Raw genomic sequence first — 14,548 nt, forward strand, 5'->3', positions numbered from 1 at the left:
TCACTTTTTATGTACAGTACAGTGCAGTTCGTTTGAAGTTGAAGGGACTGCTTAAGTTTCAACACCAATGACATTCAAATCTGATCAAATCGCACCCTGACAGTCCTGATGAGGCAGAAAAGTTGAGTTTTTGAGTGTTAAATCCTTAATAAATAATACTTTTTTCAAAATATTAACCTCGAAATCTTATGTGTTTACTAGTGATATTTAATGTTATAGATTAATGCTTTTTTGAAACCATATTTCCAGGGGTTTTAAAATAATTTAAAGGTGCAGTGCATATGATGTAGTAGCATCTAGTGGTGAGGTTGCAGATTGCAACCAACTGAACTGTCAGACTCGAGTCACAAATTTGATGACTTTAGACTTGACTTAACAAAATAAAAAAAAGACTTGCAACTCGACTTGGACTTTAACACCAATGAGTGGTGACTTCACTTGGACTTGAGGCTTTTGACTTGAAAATACTTGATACCTTCCCCCGAGCCCAAAGATTAAAAAGTTATGTTATTTAAAAAGTTTGCCAGGAATCAATTAATTTCCTGAATCAATTAACGTTAACACTTCATTCCCAGCAAGTCAACACTTAATTCCACAGATCCACTTTGTTTGAATCAATCCGACAGCATCCAATCAAGTTGCAAGAGAGAACCATGAAGAACTAACGTTACTGAGCACCAGTTGAATAAAAATGATACCTAGATAATTTTGTTTGCGTACAAAAACTGTGCAGCGGTCAACGAAAAATGAATCACAGTATGCAAAACATGTGGGTCGAAAATTACAGAAGGAGAAGCAAATGGCATTACATTTGGTGAAGAGCGCATTATGACTTGTTTAGGACCCGAAACTCAAAGTTCATGACTTGGGACTTGTAAGTCTTGACTTGGGACTTGACTCAGGGCTTGAGTCTTACTTGTGACCTTCAAAACAATGACTTGATCCCACCTCTGCTGAATACCCCTCCACTCACCCCTTCCTTCCCAAGCATGTCAGAGAACTACGGTGGCCTTCAGGTAATGTAAAAAGGTGAAAGGCTCTCTCTAGAGTCAGTGTTTGGTTTGTCCGTTCTGGGCTACTGTAGAAACATGGTGGAGCAACACTCAGAGGACCCGCTCCCTATGTAGATATGAGGGGCTCATTTTAAGCTAACGAAAACACAACGATTCTTAGTTTCAGGTGATTATACACAAATGAAAACATAGTTATGAATATTATATTACATTTCTGTTACATGTCCCTTCCCCCTCTAAATCCTGTACTGGATCTTTAATGAAAAATGTATGATAAAAACTGCATTTTCACATTAGTGTGGCAAGTATATAATAACTTTGGTTCACTGGGACTTTTGACACCAAAGAAATATTGTATTGTAAAAAGGTTATGAATGTATCTTCAGCCATACCTCTTTGTATGGCTTTATACAGTGCAGCTTTGTTGACTGTAATTGCTTTTTTTTGTTGCCTATTTGTAATTATTTACACTTCATTTTCAATTTCAAAGAGTCGTGTTATAGTCTACTAGCTCAAGCAACAGTTCTTGTGTTAATATAGTGACATTTCTCTAAATCCTGCGATCAATGATGGGCGTCATGAATCCTTATATCAAATATTTGTCTGTACAATATCTGGGAAACGATGACCCGGTTCTACTGTTGACACAGTGACTTCCAGACCTGACCTCATTCTCTCAATCGTCCAATTCGTTCACTGAAACTTGAGCAACACACACACCAACGTGAGTGGTGCGTAGCTGTAAACGATCAAAGGCTGAGATCAAACGTTGGAAAGTATGGCAAATTTGTTGTGCTTTCCAGAACTTCAGTACTGCGCAAGGCAAACAAGTCTAGAGACCACACGATCAAAGGTCAAGGTCTGTTTGAGTTTTTTTGACTTTTGTTTGCTCTAGTCCTTTGTGTAGTTAATGTTACAAGGCTGCAGATTCTCAGTGCTACAGTTCACATCCCACACAATGACATGGTGGTATTTATGACGGATAAAAGCACAACAAAATGCTAAATCACTCACAACAACGGGCCTCAAATTACTGAGAAAGCAGTTTACAAAACAGTTATTACCGTAGTACTATAATCATACATTTCAACAGTATTTTTCCTTAATGAGCGAGGGGTTTCCTGCGGTTTGAGGAGAAAGGAGATATATTTGTCAACCGATTAATCAAACAATGATCTCTGTGGGAAAACTCACATCACTCACACAGTAATAATCAATAACTATTAATAACTTGTCATTGCCTCCCACCATGTTCCCCAGTGACATAAATGAATCCTCTTCACTACTTCACAGTGTGAACTCAGAGAGACAATAGTGTGTTGTTAGCTGCTTCCTCTGTGACAAATGGTCCTCTCATCCAGAAGATCACTATTACTGCTATTCACACTGTACAAGTAAAGAGGGCCATTGATACCATGCCACCGCAGCTACAAAAGAAAGCTCAGAGGAATAAAACAAAGCACAACACTCAATAAGCAGGTACAGAGGCCTTAATAACAAACAGAAATAAATATCTTAAAATCAAAATCTGGAGACCAATCTTATTCAAACCTATAAAGAAGACCTTCCATTGCCTCATCTAGTGAGTAATTTGCCCTAAGTTAACATGTCCCGTAACGTAGCCACAAACGTAAAAGCCCCTAATGTCAATACTTTCTGTTGCAACACCAGACTTTGATAATGATCATTTCCAGAGAGACTGAGAGGTCAAAATGTGACGCGTGTGTAATTTTCAAATTAAGTTCATCCCACTGTTTTATGTTTTGTATTATCAGTGATAAACAGGCTGATTTGCATCACAAGATAAAAAGAAATTGTTCCACTCTTCCCCACTATAAATGACAAATAATGTGCCTGTTGTGTGTGAACAACCAGAAAACAGCAGATGAGCCCACTAACATTTACAGTAAATACAGTAGGAGGCTCATTATGGAGTCTCATATATGTTTTTCCACCCATATGATCACTGTTTTGTGCTGTATACATCTGTCACCTGACTGTACACCCTTATACTGTATAATGTGTCGTATCGGAGACAGTTACACTTCTTACCGTCAGTGGTGGTGAAGATAGGACTAATGCCAATACAAACTAAACTGTCCCACCACCATGGTGTCAAACGAGGTTGATGTTTTCAGATGTTTTTTCAATTGGTCATTAAGGACAGAAGGAGAATGTAAAAGCTGAACTGTGATACATGTATTTAGCACAGGAAATTCAAAATAACCCCAAATCTATATCCAAGACCCTGAAAACACTTCCTTTTGAGCAAAATCATACTCAAAAAAACTGATTCATTCAAGAGTCTAAATTTCCTTTGTAAATGGATTGGGTTTCTATTTTGACTGATTTGTTTGCTGCTCTCAGTCACAACATGTCAAATATGTTTCTTATGTTTCAAATAAAAATGTTGTGAAGATAGAGAAGGCCTTCTGAGTATTAATAATGCAAATGAGGAAAACACCGCACAGCACATGAACGCGATTCAAAAATCATCATAAGAAGCTTCCTGGAAAGAAATATGTGATTTGGTACTCATTTTATGGAAAATAGAGACAATGCTCAACCGGTAGACTTCCAGTTAATTCATTCTAGTTAATCACTAGCATAAGCTAGGGAGTATTTTCCATTGGAAACTAGGAAAATCACCCACTCATAAAATAAAGCATTACCAGGCGTTCTCTGGGCGTTTAAGAAGTGTGATAAAGACCTGTAACACCACATCCATCTGTTGCAGTTCTCAGTAAAAGTCAAGGTACAACTACAGGAAGTCAATGTGTATCAGCAGCATTACAGAATATAACAGGACTAACTGTACAGACCGAGTCTGGGATCAGGTAGCTGTATTCAAAATTAGTTCTCCAGACACATCACTGGTACTATTTCTGCTGTGTAACTGTATCTATGACAAAATGTCAGGCTGGACCGTTTAGCCATATGTGTCTATAAACAAGTCCCTCGAGACGATCCAAGACAGCTTTTTAGAGACTCGACAGATGTGGTTTACGAAGTGCTTGTTGTGCTGCGAGCAGATCTTCAAAGCTGTTTGGGTCATCTTGAGGATATCCTATTTGTATAATTCAATTATAAATACATCAAGAAGAAAACAAATGACAAGATCGGTGCAACGATACACATATCGCAGGTGTCTATTTACGTGGATTTCAGTGGATTATGTACTTATGCATGGCTTTTTTTCACCAGTAGAACAATAACAACCCAGACGCTTGGTGCAAACGGTGGCTCAAAGGAGGGGACATCAGATAATTGTTTGTTGGAGTGGCAAAAGCTGCAAATGTTATGGATAAAAATGAATACTTGATGTTGCTTCTCCTGATCTACCTCTCCGCCCATGTCTTTGTTCCCTGAAATATTCTCCTGCTGACTTCAAATGATCAAGATCAAATGTAAAATGGTTAGCCTCTGTATCTTGCAGGTACCATCTGCCGGGCATGTCTAGAAGGTAACCCACAAATTGCGAAAACTTGCAAAAACTCTCTTGAGACTCGCTGCCCGACGACCTGTTCTTACCTTAACCATTCAAGGTCAATGCTTCGCCTTAACTATTCGAGGTCAATGCCTAACCGTAACCATCTCGCGAGAGTTTTGCAACTTTTGGGTTACCATCTAGACACGACCAAATCTGTCAAGCCAAGAACGAGTTCACATGTTTTATTAAAGAACATCTGCATCAGCCTTTTGGTAACTTAAATAACTACACATTTTTGTTGAGTAACATGCTGTTTCTATATCATTAAAACACATATATATAATAAATTCCTCTGTGGCTAACTGATACCTATTGACTGATACCGATCTCTGTCCATATGAGAAAAGTGCATGGAGCATGTCCTCGACTGAGCACCGGGACTGTCACCTTACACTCATACTCTGCATTGCAGCCCATAGTGAGCTGTGTTATGTAACAAATCGTCCCTAAAGGGGCATGAGAGTGAAAGGTCCCATTCTGAGTTACTGGACTTAGGTGACATTTGAAATGTTTGAACAGGTGGGAGGGTGAAGAGTGATTAGCTGTTAGATTTTTCCATCTGTTCAACGTTAAAGTGAAGAGAATGGCTATTTATAAAGCGTTTTTTTTTCTTAAGAAAAAAACACCAATTATTTCTTATCTCATCACGTGTCAGTTGGACATAGGGCGAGCACGGGACAAGTGGGGGGCAGTGGGCGAGCACATGTAGATGAGGAGATGCCCATGTGTTGATGTATCAGGAACAGGCACGAGGTTCAGCCAACAGCGCCTGGCGGCACCAGCTCCTCTCGGCCACGTGCCTGCCGGGGACAGATGAACGCATGCTCACGTCCTGCGATGTCGGCCAGCACCTGAATCACATATTCTACTCTGTGGCAAAGCGGGTGAAAGGGATGTTTTTATTATGGTCTATTTCTCATGAACTATGAACCTTTTTAAATGCTCCAAAACAACTTTTAACAGGTGAAATGAAGAAAATTCTGGGGCACTGGTTTGTTTTCTGTTGTTAGTGGATGTGTGTGAATCCGTAAAAAGAAGGAATTAATTTCTTCTTTCTGAGGATGTACAGTATCTTCATTCAAACACACACGAGTAAGGCAGGAATTGCCATCAAATTTTCCTAATTTTGCAATTCATTAGGGCTGTCCTCAACCAAAAAAAATCTTAGTTGACTAACACTCTTACGATTGTGGCGACTAATTGATTCGTTGATTTAATCGACAGATCTGTAAAACTGAGTTTCTCCACAAAGAGTCACACAAAAGTACCACTGTAAATATTGTGTTTACCAGAGATGTGCCTGTAAGTTTATTAGAAATAAGTCATTCGGCATGAAAATAGCATAAAAAATGACTAATCGACTAAAGAAAACTTAGTCAACTAAGACCAAAATGACTGACTAGTCAACTAATTGGCTAAGAGGGGGTAGCACTAAAATTCCTTATAAAATTCCAAATGATTCTGACAGAAAGATAAATTAATACACTAATTCACAAAATAATATTTAAATTCAGGACACAAACTAGAACAAAAAATGTAACTTCAACAGCAATGATACTGCATCAAATAGTTGAACGGAGTAAAAGGTCATATTTCACCCTATACCCTCCTCCTCTTCTGACAATAATAGTTTCTGACTAGATAACCAACATTCACCAAAAATTGTGGAAAATATACAAAAACTTGTTCTTTTCATCATATACGGTCAACAAAGCACAACTTCATTGTAGATGAACAAAAAAGAAATGTACTAAGGCTGAGTTATTAGCAACGACCTGGGTTTGAATTCGACCCGCGGTTTCCACTGCCAGCACGGTTAAGTTACCTTCATCCTCAAATGCAAATTTTCAAATTATACACACAACAACAGATCTTGATGACATTCATGCTAACAAAGACGTTATAGTTTCTGCGTCACCGCCTACTTATGTATTAAAGCAGCGTGACGCATTACACACACACACACACACACTACTGAATAAGCTACATCACAAGTCAGCTCTTGTCAAGTCACTGATGCTTGTCAGGCAAGCAAAGTTTCCCCGGACTTTTGAACATAAGTATTTATCAGAAACCCAAATCTAATGTATCCTCCATCATATTTGACATCCCTGTCTGATGAAACACACAGGTTGGTATGTCACAAGATGTTCTGTGAGCGACAGGACCAAAAAGAGGGAGTGCTTTACAGTACAATGCATTTCTGTACTTAAGAGTTTTGACTACAGCACATTGTAATACATGCTTCTTTGAACAACAATGTGTTTCATTTGGAAGACCAATGGCTATAATTGCACTATCATAGTTCCGCATCCAACAGCCTCGGCATGTCTCTGTGTGGTTGAGCCAGCTTTAAATGCAATAAAACATCTGAACATGGTTCTGCATTTACTGTGTACGTGACATTCAGAAGCATTTGATCACTGCAGCCAAAAATAAATGTTATATGGGACATAAAAGAGGGCACAACTCTCAGCCCACTAAAGTCGTCATGGAACAATTCGTCTGATTCTTTCTCACACTGACAAGAATCGTTAAAAGGATCATAAAAGGAAGGAGCACTACTAGAGTGTGAAGATATTACACAACTGTTTACACAAAGCTTTAGCTGAGAATATTAAGCTCAGTCATTTAAATGATGATTTGCAGAGTGACATTAAACAGCCTGTCAATCCTCCTATGTTCTGTTAATCCAGGTAACATGCAGGTGGCAGGTGGACCACTCAAATTTGCCTTTTTATAAAACAATAACAGACGTACATGATATGTCTTTTTCTTCTTATAAACGTATCACTATCATGTGTAAAAACACATTTTAGAAAGTAATGATTCAGAGTATTTGGCTGCAGAGGTGGTTTCAGCCGTGGGAGGTCCACCACTCTTTGCTGCGTGACTTCATCAAGTTAAAAGTTGGTGCAGATCCATTGGGCCATTAGTTTGAGCTCAGGCAACCATGAGCACTGGATGCAGGTTATGAGGGTGACGACTGACACATCCTGAGTCATGGTTGGAATACAGGAGGTGAACACGAAACACAGGAATACCTGTAAAATGTAGTGCAATCTAATGCAGTGACCCTGCAATAAATCCTGCCTTTGTGAACCTTATAATATTCATTTTATGACATTGCATCTGCAGGCTGGTAATTCAACTGGACTGCATTATTTTTGAAAGGTGTTCTAGGTATTTTGTCCATCATCTGAACATAAAAATAAAGTAGAGAGAAAGTAGCTCTACGCTGATAGTTGCAATTTTTGTGCTGGTGTCTGCAGTTTCTAAAATGAAGATGATGGGTAATATAATATATCTGATGGGAACAACGGCCATAACAAGTTTATAAAAATGTATAAACCTTTCAGTGTATGGCAACTATACAAATATCATCTTGGTCCTTTATTTTGAAAACAAACTAAAAAGTACGGGTATATGGAAGTACAGCATGAAAAAGACGCTGTGTTTGGATCGGTACTTGTTCACTAAAAGTACGCCCCTCGTCAGTTACCATACGGCAGTGTTGCCAGATGGTCGATAATTACCGTATTTGTACGATAACTTTGCCCTCTGTACGATGTATGATCAATAATGCCCAAAAGTGCCATAATGTACGATAATTTGACCAATTTGTGACTATTAAGGCCTTTACACATCTTGCAATTAATTCACACGTCAATATATTTCTCTGAACTGTTGTTTTTGTAGTGAATACTTCCACACAGAACGCGAACATTACGCAGCGAACAAGTGACAATATTTGTTTGGGGAACAAGGTCGATTTTCAGAGCTTTCACACTGAGAATAAAGGCATCAATCAATCATGTTGTGCGGAACCGGTTGAGTTGCGCCTATATTTATGAAACAACCACACAATAGTTAAACATTTCCGATCCAGCAACGCCCCCATAAGGAATTTGTTAACTTCCATTAATTACGAGTACAAGTTGACAAGCGGCAGGGCACTTTTCTAAGAGTTAGCTTGGTAACCGACAGCTGGCAGCAGGAGGTTCAGGGTAATTATACTCCAGGTGGGCATTTCAGGCCGCTCTTACACTTGAGTTCAGGTCCGTCTTAATGTGTCAACACAATCCGAAATGCTATATTTATAGATTTAGACCACAGGTGTTTTAAAAATGATCCCTATTTTGATATGTTACTTAAGTTAATAACTGCACAACAACATGTTAACAACTTCCAGACTGACGTGTTTCTGTCAGCATGTGTATTTCTGGTCTATTTGTTGTCAGTGAGCCTCTGTAGCACTCTACGTATTTACAAAAGAAACACATCACATGAGGGATGTTGATGGTGGTGAAGTGTGACTTTAAGACCATTGCATCTACAATACGGCACAGGCAGGCACCGTAAACTAAGCCAGTATCAGAATAGGGCTGCACAATTAATCAAAATTATATCAAAATCGCAATATGGCCTATTTCAATTTTCAAATCACAGGATGCGCAATATTTGTTAAAGGCAAAATGTGTGTCAAAATACCATTTAAAATCAAATATTGTCGTGCTGCAGAAATGTCCTGGCCTACCGACTTAAGAAAACATCTTTGTTTGATACAGAGCCCCGCAAACATCACACCATAATCATTTTAATGTTTTTCAATGAAAATGAGAACAATGATGTAAATATGATCATTCCCTCTAATATTGCAAACCTTATCGCAATTGCAATATCAGTCAAAACAATTGCAATTTGATATTTTTTTCAAAATCGTGCAGCCTTATATCAGAATATACACTAATTTCTGCCGTGTTCAGATTACGGTTTTGAAAAGAAGTGTTGCTTTACAGCGTTGGTTTGTCGGGAGCTACTGCTTTGGTTCACTCTCATCTCTCTCATGGCATCGTTTCTGACCGCAGGAAGCAGCCGTGTTCAGTGAAACAGCTCTGAAAAACACTGTACGCTACCTGCTCAGCACCAAACAGCAGGCAGACACAGTTAGCAAATATAGCTAGTGAACGTATGGAGCATTTAGCAGTTAAAGAGCCAGATATATAACTGCTGACATTCACTCTATGCTATACAGTATGTATCTTGCCAAGTCTATGGTGATTTATTTCCTGTGAGTCTTCAAATGTAATAACATATGGCTCTCGGTGGAATATTGTAGGCAGCATATATTGACTTGAGAGCATATATTTTGGCACTGATTTGCTCAAGAGGGAACCAACTCATGGGAACGTTCGGGCCATTTTCTACCCCATTAAGCTACAGAACACCACAAATCACAAAAGACGCTTTTTGAACGGACTGACAGCCTCAAGATAAACAAATTCAGGTTTGAACTTTCTCATAAGATGATGAACCTAACATAAGTTGTTGGGACAATTTCCAAAAAAGACAATCTTTAAGATTAAAGGGCCTACAGGGAACATAGAATTCATTAAATAAATACATGCAATTCATCCATTTGAATGCACAACATCAACAAAGGACTTTCCAATGACTTAAATATAAATAGCACATGATGTGGTCAAGTCCAGCCCCCACAGATTATGAGCCTCATGACAAAGATAATTATAACCTCTGGAGTGTCTGACACTTAACACTTGGACTGACTGAAACGCAGATATTCACAGGTCTCTTCAGTGTGACGGTGGAGCAACAGCTGGCTGCTTCCCGCATGGATAAAACATCGGCCCCAACACGCCGCCCACCTGTCCGGCTCCTCCTCAAACTGTCAGCCACTTTGATCAGTGCACACGCCGAGGTCACTGACCGCTGGCAAGCTTATCTGCTCATTCTCCACTGTGATGAACCCAGCATGAAAACCCATGTAGGGTGTTGGTGTTTAGATAGGGGCCAAAGTCAAAAACATACTCCCTGACCAACACCACCTTGAATACACACACAGGAGTTCTCTGGACCGTCCCAAAATATGTCAAAGGGTTTCAGTGTTATTTCAAAAATCTTTTACTAATTGAACTCTCAGTGCCTCGCACTTGGAAAGTTCATCAGTAAAACCACGGTTTTCCATGATAACCACTCAACGCATGCATTCAAGCAACGCGGGGTTAAGTGGCTTGTTTCACACCATCTTAACAGTTGTTGGACAGGAATATACACATTTCCACACCCACCACTTTCCAAGTCAGTCAAACATTGAAACTAGCAACCTGCAACACACAGTGGTTATGGAAAAAGTGATCTACTTAGAGGGCGTTAATATTCTTTTTATACATACATTTCATGACGTAGATTAGTCCCCAAACGGTCGACTCTATCTCAGAATTGGCCGTGAAAGATTAAGGCTGATTTAAAACAGTAGATGGCGTGTTGAGACATTTTCAACCATGAAATGCAGAATTTTATAAATTTGGTAAGAAATGTCAATATTAACACCAGCATTGATGTGTTTCATCACAGTTCAGTCATATCATTTCGTTTTAAAAAAACCCACATTTAAGCGTGCAGCTACACTTTAAAGGGCCTAGTTCCCTGTATGCTTCATTAATAAGGGAACTAGAGCAAAAATATAAGCTGTATTGATAAATAAAAAATAAAAAGGGCTGCAACTAACAATCATTATCTATTAATTTGTTTATTTTCTTGATTAATGATTATTCTTTTGGACAATAACATGTCTATAAAATTGTGAAAATAGCCAGAACAATTTCCTAATCCTAAAAAGTGACATCCGCAAATTTAGTAGCAGGTCATAGGCAAGGCAAGGCAGCTTTATTTGTAGAGCACATTTCAGCAACAGGGCAATTCAAAGTGCTTTACATAAACATTCAAGAACATTGTGACAAAATGCAAAAGAACATTAAGACATAATTAAAACAGTTATAAAAAAATTAAATATTAGAAAATAAAAACAAGCTAAAAATAAAAGCTATAGGATAGAAGCTAAAATAGAGTATAACACACAAGAGTAAAAGCTCTAGTGCCTTATAAGATCACAAATCACTGGCACACATTAATATGAATACTGCTCAAAGAAAACCATTTAGATCACAAAAGAACATATCTGGCATACTCATGAAGAAGAATGTAAGGGAAACTTAACATTTCTTCTATAAGCCATTTTTGTCAGGCACACAATAATAACACAATATATCACATGTAATATAGACTAAGTCAGCAAAGAAGAGTGATAATGCTGCAGCACTAACTTCCCACACATACAGGGCGCTCTTCCTCCACATGGGTATATTTAGCTGACAATAACAAAGACCAAGTGCTTTAAAAGGCTGCTACTGGTTGTTAAAGCTACTACTGGTGTCTATATAACTCATGTCCTCACGCAGACTGTGTGGTGTGGGCTATTTATCTGGAACAAACTGGGGCCATTAGTTTGGGTCGGATATGGTTTTCTGGTGGTGGGAGGAAAAGGAAACTGTCTTTGGGTTTTCTCAATGCCATGTGGCTTGGACACATTAAGGTGTAGGCCGAGTAAACCGCAGGGAAATGGGTTGTTTTTTTAACTAACACAAGCTACCAAGAAAAAAAGAGTCATGAACTTTCGATAAAAACTCAAAGTAGGAAACATTTGCTCAACACTTTTTCACCAGACAAAAGTGAGATCTGCTTGTGAGTCACACATTGGACACGTTTACAGCTAATCCCTTTCATCCAGCAGTTTGTTTTACCTGTTTTACCTAAACCTACAGGCTGATCCGACATCATTTATCAGAGAAAAACTCACAAATGCAACACGAGTGCTGCAGACAATAGATGGCCAATCTGTCACTGACTGCTTGAGCCACATGGTCCTGACATCTGGACTTATTGGCGTTCACTGCAGGAGCACCAAACATACTAGTCTTTCTTTATTGATCATCAATAGGAAACAAAGCCCCCAGTATAGGGCTATTGTGTGCCATGTGATTATATTAGGCTACAAATATTCATATTTTCATTATCTCCCCATGGGCTACAACATCCCTGTGTGATATAGGGTGAAAAAATCACACCATATTCAAGCTTTTACCTCAACCTTTCAATAAAATCGGTTAAATATAAACATGTCAAACAAGCAACATGTTGTTTAAAGAATCAGATGTGTTCAGTCTTACTTACCAAAAGGTTTCTTGGTCACGAAGCTCCCAAGTTAATTCCTGTGATGAGGAGTGGGAATAAAATCTGATGGTCAGAATCTATTCCTCCTTGTCTTTTCTCTTTCTTTTTCTCTCAGTGAAGGTGGTAGTATTATATCTATATTCGTGTGTTTTTTTTTAACGCACATTCAGACCGTCGCTCTTCCAAGTCAGCGCGCTACAAAATGCGCTTTTAAGAAATGGTGGGCAGCATTGTGAGAGCTTCTGGAGCTCAACTGTGGGGGTCGCTTTAGGTCCGCCTCCTTTACTACCCCCCTGGAGCTGCTCTGTGGGTTTCACCACTTGGGTTGTATAGGTGAGGGAGATACGAGAGGGAAATAACAAAAAGACCACACTGTTAAGAATGTCCCAGTAAAATAACAGTAAAGAACTGGCAGCAGCTTTATGTTACTGTAAAATTAACATGATTATACTGTCGCTGAAATTTACAGCTTTGTACTACTGTTAATGAAAAATACAGTTTGAACTGTTTCTTTTTATTAATTTCACAGTATTTTACAGTTAATTTACTGTTTAAAGATACATTTTATAGCTGTTTTTCACCTTTCTTTTACATCATCTTACTGATTTGTTTTAAAGGGACTGTTTGTAACTTTCAGAAATGCTAGTTAACAGCGACACCTGTGGCCGTGAAGTCAACGAAAGTGAGGAGACACAAGTCAGCTAAAACCACAATATCACTCTATATTTCAGCTGCTTGGCAGTAATGTTAGCTGACCAGACGAAGGTCTCTCCATGAATCAATGCTGAACCTAATGTTGGCTTTTCCTGCATCAGCGCAGGCTGAGGCAGCGGGGCTCTGCAGCGAGTAACGGTGTTGTCTCGTCTCCGCCCGCAGCCGGAGTAAACAGGAAGACACCGGCACCCGGTCGGTAACGAGACGACAACGTTCTCTCTGTGGAGCTCCGTCACTTCACAAGACACGGAAAACCTCTGTTGGTCTGGAGGAGCTGCAGCAGTTATTTCTGCACAAACGTCCCCGTACATTCACTAGATATTCTCAGAGCTAAACTAACTCTTCTGCAGTGTGTAGTGAGCGCACGTTCACGTCTCGAGGTGGAGCGAGACAGCGAGAACGCGCGCTGTGTCAGTGAAGGCAGGTGGAGGAGGAGAGGCTCCGGCCACACGTGAACGCGCATATGCGAGCGCACACGTGTCCCGACCCGCTACATCTATACGCTTAAAAAGTTACAAACAGTCCCTTTAATGCACTAGGTTGTATTTTTTACATACATTTTAATAAACATTGTTTTTTGCCTAGATGAAAAGACTTAGCAGGTTACAGACATAGGAATAGTCACACTAAATACAATTAAAGGCACTTGTTAGGAAAAAGGCTATAATAGACTTGTTGACACTTTTCCCAAAATGTCTGTCTCTAACTAGTGAGGGCCAAACTGCTCACTAGTTAACTAGTTAAAGCCTTTTGACCAGTTGTTGCACTAGTGAAGGTCTTTTTTACCTTGCTAGCTAACTAGTGGCTCTTTTTGGCCCACATTAGTTAACTAGTGAGGTAAAAAGACCTTCGGTAGTGCAACTAGTGAACATTTTGAGCTGCACTAGTTGACTAGTAAGGTCGAAAGGCTTTAACTAGTTAACTAGTGAGCAGTTTGGCTCTCACTAGTGCGTCAAAAAGCTGACTAGTTTGGCTTTGTTCCTACTAGTGTGGTGCACAGTCTCACTAGTAAGGCTTCTGTTGGAACTAGTTGGATGAAAGTGCCACTAGTTGCTGAAAAACAGTGACTAGTAAGAGTTTTTGTTCAACTAGTAAGACAAAATGGCCAACTAATGCTGACAAAGACCGAACTAGTGGAGGACACTGACGTCTGATATCAAGGATATGGAATAAATGCTCAAACGGCTTTCCATAGTGGAGCAAACAGCATCACAGTGATGGTGTGGCATATTTCACACTCTTCTTGGACTCCTCTACTCCTCCATCTCTCTACCTGTTGTAGCCTATGTGTGATCCAGCA

General features: G+C 39.3%; 1 protein-coding gene across 2 annotated transcripts in view; it reads right to left on the reverse strand.

Moving 5' to 3' along the window:
- The window catches only part of slc38a3b (solute carrier family 38 member 3b), a 34,772-nt gene extending 22,016 nt beyond the window's left edge, over positions 1-12,756 (reverse strand). For both annotated transcript variants that reach the window (XM_074645256.1, XM_074645252.1), the window contains exon 1: positions 12,535-12,756. The gene's annotated coding sequence lies outside the window, so the exon portion shown is untranslated. The remainder of the gene's footprint in view (positions 1-12,534) is intronic.
- Positions 12,757-14,548: the final 1,792 nt, after the last annotated feature.

This window comes from Sebastes fasciatus, chromosome 1, assembly GCF_043250625.1.
Source record: "Sebastes fasciatus isolate fSebFas1 chromosome 1, fSebFas1.pri, whole genome shotgun sequence".
NCBI lineage: Eukaryota > Metazoa > Chordata > Actinopteri > Perciformes > Sebastidae > Sebastes > Sebastes fasciatus.